A 6,135-nucleotide genomic window follows, 5' to 3' on the forward strand; every position below is an offset into this window, starting at 1 on the left:
AAGAAGAACAGCAAAAATAAAAACAACAAACAATGATAGCAACACTTTCCAGTGAAGATGAGGCATTACCTCAATACCCCAGATCAACTTATTGTGTAAGCGAAAAACCTGCTGGCCAGATGTCATTAGCAGGAAAATTCTTACATGGCCCCGTTGCCACAGGCGACCAGAATGCTATCAATAAAAAAGAAAAAGAAAAACACAGAAACAGTACATCATTGTATCCATCACTTGCGAAGCATATTTGATGGTCAAATCAACAAGTTTCCGTAAAACATGCTCAACAGAACAGCATCTACGCAATCCACGTCTCATTATCATTATCACATCTGCCACGCCTAAGAAGTTGTATATGTGCTCGTGTTTTCGTCAGCTGATGATGTTCTAGTCTGTAGGTGTGTTCTGTCACACACACTGGCGCACACACTCGTGTCCAGTTGGCAGGCTGCATCGGACAACTCTGGTGACCACAAAACCACGATCCATTCTGAACAGGCACGTGCACTCATAGGAAGCAGGTGAGGCAGTGCTTCTGAAACTCTGGATGAAGTAGGTCCCGTCCGATGGTGCAGCCATGTCGGTAGTAGAGCCCTTACACCTTGAAAACGGCTCTCTCATCCTGGTGATGTCCAAAGCTCCCATCCAGTTTCCTCCTGGAGAGCAGTCGTCGTTAATGCAGACGTGGCTCTTGTTACCTTGGATGTAACATGTGTAATTCACTCCAGCTGGTCTCTCCGTGTAGGCCACTTGTGGTATTGTTCATCCTCTAACAGTCACATTCAGATTTGCCCACAAGTGTTCATCATAGGCACCGTCTGCAAGTCCAGAGTGGGATGGGTCGGCATCACTGATTGTGACTGCTCGGCGTTGATATCCAACTCCTCCCTTGGATGCCATACGTTTCGCTTCAGTGACATTCATTGCTCTGGCCTCCAAGCGAACTTGCGTGGAGGAAGGGGGGAGTTTCGAACACACATAGCATCCCTCCTGTGTGTGAGCTCTCACAGTGAACCTGACATACCGGTACCAAGTGTTGGTTTCGTATGGGTTTCTGGGGTCCCATGACCAGTCTTCAAAGTTCTCATCATGTGACCATCGTTTACCACGGGCAACATTGTCATTTGGTCTGTTCAGATGAGTCAATAGACCATAGCACGCTCCAACCACAACGCAGCAGAGGATCCATCTGGCATATGGAGCCCCGTTGCTACTAGGATGGCAGAGACACCGGGACATCCCCTCGCCTAGCGGAGTGGGGATCGATGAATTCTTCACCAACATTGAGACGCCTCACCCTAAACGATGGGGCCCCTTTGTAGTCAGCCTTCCCCACCACTCCGAATTAGGGGTCCAGCACTCTCTGCAACTTGCAGTGGCTGAGGTGAATCCAGCTGGGCCGTTGAGAAATTTTTACCGCCGTGGGAGTAGCAAGAAAAACTTGGAACGGTCCCTCCCACCGCGGGCTGGCCCAGTTCTTTCTTTTGATGACCTTGATGTAGACCCAGTCTCCTGGATTGATGGGGTTGTCGACCTGTGAGGAGGAAAGATCAGGCGGCAGTAAATTTGTCTTTGACACAGTTTGAGCATCCTGATCATATAATCTGCCAAGGACTGCTGTTCATCTGTTGTTTGCAACTCTCGTAGTTCTTATCGTTCTTATGTTCCTGTTAGCCTGCAATTGTCCAATTCAAAAATGTTTTCTTTTAACTGTCTTTCTTTTGAACCTCTAAATCTCTCGTGTTGCTAACCTATCTACACCAGAATAAAAAAAATTACCACAGTATAACACCAAATGTATTCGAAAATTCATTGTCATAAAGTGTTGTATTATTACTATCTTCCACTATCTGTCCTACTCACTCCCTCCTTTTGAGGCTTGGCAACGCCCATGCCTCACACCTTGACAAACTTTTTGGGAGAATGCGTTCTTTACTACATACGATTCCATCATCATTTAATTTGACTTTCTGTCCAAAACGCTTCTCAATTTCCCAGTTCACACATCTTCTACATGTGTTACTGGTTCTCCAGTTTTTTTTTCTGTAGTTAATTATCAATCCAAAAGCTACGTGTTTCTTTCTAACATTCAACCTGCTCAAAATCACTCTTTCATCAAAGTCGCTCTACTAATTTTCCATAGTAGTCGCCAACAACTTCAACCATTCAACCTGTAATTTCTTTTCATTCAGGCTATCATTCATCAATGTTCATTTGCATCTCACACACAGTCTCCAAAAAGGAGTCTTTCTATCACATTGGTCCCAATTCATCCAAGCTCACACACAACATTCATATATCATTTTCAACTCAGGTTTCCTGGTAGAACAATCCACCAATTCAAAAAAAACTTAACTAAAACAAATAATTGGCAAATTAATCTGAATTTTTTCTTTGTTTTTAAATTTGAAGAACTCAATCTCTCAGATTTAGCTTGCATTTAGAATTTTGTATAATCTTATAACACAACCAATCAATTATTCCTATTAAATGTAGCATTGCAAAATCTTAAATTCACAATTTAGCTTCTTCCAATTCCTGAAAGCATGTTCTGTCATTTTTTTTTTCTTCGAATTTCTCATGTGGGCTCGACACTTAACATGCACTAGTGTGGATTAGTTTCTGCTTGCAAACAGATTTCTCTCTTTTTCCTCTCATTTTTATCTTTCAAAATCATTTCTGTTCTGCGGTGCAAATTGGATAGACCACAGTCTAGCAATTTTTTTTATACTAAAACTTTAGCCAATGTTCATCATTTTAACATATACGCACACACATGCACAGCTCTCGCACGCAAAAGGTAGTTCCCAGCACCAATGATTCGTCACAGGCTGGCCATTTCCTGTGGTCGATCATGAGCTGGTCCCTCCCATGCACACGAGGACAGCACATTCTAATTTTATTTATTTATTTTCTAGAAGCAAGTTGCATTTCTTTACCACTTGAACTCTCAACTTCCTTTCTACTCCATACTTTTTCTTCCACTTCGGCATATATTGCATACAATTAAGAAATCTACTCGCCATGTACTTCTCATCTCCGTCAAGAGGTAAAGATTTACCGTTTTTATTTCCCATCTTAATTCTAGTAGTTTTAGGTTTTACAATTTCTTTTTCTCAAAAATATTATTATTATTATTATTATTATTATTATTATTATTATTATTATTATTATTACTTATTTATTTCTTTGAGGATCCTCAATGCAGGTTTAAATTGACCTTTCAACAAATTACTAGCCTGTTTTATTGCCATGGATCAACGCTAGAACTGCTTCTTAGTCAATTTATCCTACCAGTCACACACTCAATCACACAAACTCCAGCGCTTTTTTAGGCCTATCCAGGGATGGGTGTAAAACCCTCCCAAACAGCTTTGGAAAAACGGACAAAAGAAAAAATCTACGCCCTTCTTCAATTAAGAAAAAGAAGCTCTGTTTTTCTTAGCCCGTTTCTTCCACTGGGACTTGAACCCAAGCTGTTCTTTGGCTTGGAAAAACATACAAAGAAAAATCTACGCCCTTCTTTGATTAACAAAAAAGAAGCTCCGTGTTTCTTAGCACGTTCCTTCCACTGGGACTTTAACCCAAGCCAGATCCCTCAGCTCGGAAAAACAGACCAAGAAGAGTCTATGTTAGAGATTTGCTCACTCCAACTTATTTTGCAAGAACCACACAGAAGACAAGCAAGTTCTTTTAGACACCTGCAGGTGGAGAGTCCATTCGTCGCTGTCTGAACAGCGATTATCGAATGAAGTCTGAAAGGTCTCCTTCCTGCAAGGGCATATTTATTAGGAGGAACAGAGTGGGGGTATGAGTGGGCTGAATAGAAAGCCCTTGTCCTCTAGTCTAAACATCTCAGGGGATGTTTTACGATCTTGTGATAAGGAGGACAAGGTAAGGTATTTATTACCTGTTGCATTCCAACATAATCCTATGATAAAGATAACCTGGAAAACCCTAACATCTCCCTCCTGTTTTATCATATGATTATGCTACCCCAAACAACAAAGACAAGTAAGAAAAAAACACATATATATGTATAATGAAGAAAGAAGAATAGGAAAAATAAAAACAACAAACAATGATAGCAACACTTTCCAGTGAAGATGAGGCATTACCTTAATACCCCAGATCAAACTTATTGTGTAAGCGAAAAACCTGCTGGCCAGATGTTATTAGCAGGAAAATTCTTACACGGTCCCTTTGCCTTAAGGCGACCAGAATGCTATCAATAAAAACAAAAAGAAAAACAAAGAAACAGTACATCAGCGTATCCATTACTTGCGAAGCATTTTTGATGGTCAAATCAACAAGTTTCCGTAATACATGCTCAACAGAACAGCATCTACGCAATCCACGTCTCATTATCATTATCACATCTGTCACGTCTAAGAAGTTGTATATGTGCTCGCATTTTCGTCAGCTGCTGATGTTCTAGTCTGTAGGTGAGGTCTGTCACACACACTGGCGCACACACTCGTGTCCAGTTGGCAGGCAGCATCGGACAACTCTCGTGACCACAAAACCATGATCCGTACTGAACAGGCACGTGCACTCATAGGATGCAGGTGAGGCAGTGCCTCTGAACTTCTGAATGAAGTAGGTCCCGTCCGATGGTGCAGCCATGTTGGTAGTAGAGCCCTTACACCTTGAAAACGGCTCTCTCATCCTGGCACACAGCGGTGATGTCCAAAGCTCCCATCCAGTTTCCTCCTGGAGAGCAGTCGTCGTTAATGCATTTGTGGGTCCTGCAACCTTGGGTGCAACATGTGTAGTCAGCAAGACTTGGAATGGTTCCTCCCGTCATGGCTGGCCCAGTTCCTTCCTTTGATGACCTCTGTTAGAGATTTGCTCACTCCAACTTATTTTGCAAGAACGAAACAGGAGACAGGCAAGTTCTTTTAGACACCTGCAGGTGGAGAGTCCATTCGTCGCTGTCTGAACAGCGATTATCGAATGAAGTCTAAAAGTCTCCTCCCTGCAAGGGCATATTTATTAGGAGGAACAGAGTGGGGGTGGGAGTGGACAGGTTTGGTGAACCCCCGGCCTCTGATAAGATCAGAGCAGGGGGTGTTTTACACTGTTGTGGGAAACAGAACAACTTTGATTGCTTCCCCTGCAGCTGGTCAATCAGGCAGAGGAAGCAACCACTTCATCTTACTCTGCATTGTGAGGGCAAGACGTGATTGATTTAATCATTGCATTGTGAGGGCAAGACAAGATTGATTTAATCATTACAGTCTACATTCCAACATAATCCTACGATAAAGATAACCTGGAAAACCCTAACAACCTCGATGTAGACCCAGTCTCCTGGATTTATGGGGTTGTCGACCTGTGAGGAGGAAAGATCAAGCGGCAGTAAATTTGTCTTTGACACAGTTTGAGCGTCCTGATCATATAATCTGCCAAGGACTGCTCTTCATCTGTTGTTTGCAACTCTCGTAGTCAATTGTAGTGCCCATTTAACTGGCAAATAGGAATGTTTGCGGGAAGAGTTTGAACACTTCCTAATGATTCCCTTTAACCAAAAACTATTCATGACAGGGGCGTTCCCATTTATTGCCTCCTGGTTTAAAAGAGATTGTCTTATCCATGCCTTCTTTGTCCTCACACGCTCGCACCCACACAGGGTGTGAACACACACACACACGCACGCACCCACGCAGACAAAGAGATTCTAATCCATCTCTCATGTAGCTTCTCTTGATAGAATCTCCTATTGGTAAATGTATAGCAGACGTTTTAGCATATAATCCCATACTCTGCTCTCTCACTTCTACTTTTTCATGTCGGTGCAGTCGTAGGTGGCCCCTATTGCAGTCATTGTCTTGTTAACTGTCGCCTTGTGACTCCTATGCATGACTGTGTGAATGTCAAAAATTGAACGTACCTAACTTTCTGACCATCCAACCTCCACTGTAAGGGAACGGACAGTACAGCCAAGTGCGTAGCGACGGACTTTATTGGAGAAGGGGATGATGGGAACAGCGGGCGCTGGAGCGGCGATCGGGCTGGAGAGGACAAACGATTCTGCGGGGGTTCCAAGTAGTCAAGCGGGTCCGTAGCTTCGGGACTGATGAGCAAGGCAGCATCAAGGGACAGACTGACACTCAGGTCTGCGCTGGCGGCGCTGAT

At 43.1% G+C, this 6,135-nt stretch overlaps 1 long non-coding RNA gene across 1 annotated transcript; it reads right to left on the bottom strand.

Annotated features, from left to right (window-relative positions):
- Nucleotides 1-3,685: 3,685 nt before the first annotated feature.
- On the bottom strand, nt 3,686-5,911 carry LOC137840566 (uncharacterized). The gene is made up of 2 exons (XR_011087305.1): nt 5,291-5,911; nt 3,686-4,832 (listed from the first exon to the last, which is right to left on the bottom strand). It is a non-coding gene; the product is annotated as an uncharacterized lncRNA (long non-coding RNA).
- Nucleotides 5,912-6,135: the final 224 nt, after the last annotated feature.

The sequence above is a fragment of the Syngnathus scovelli genome, chromosome 8 (genome assembly GCF_024217435.2).
Source record: "Syngnathus scovelli strain Florida chromosome 8, RoL_Ssco_1.2, whole genome shotgun sequence".
NCBI classification, from domain to species: Eukaryota; Metazoa; Chordata; class Actinopteri; order Syngnathiformes; family Syngnathidae; genus Syngnathus; species Syngnathus scovelli.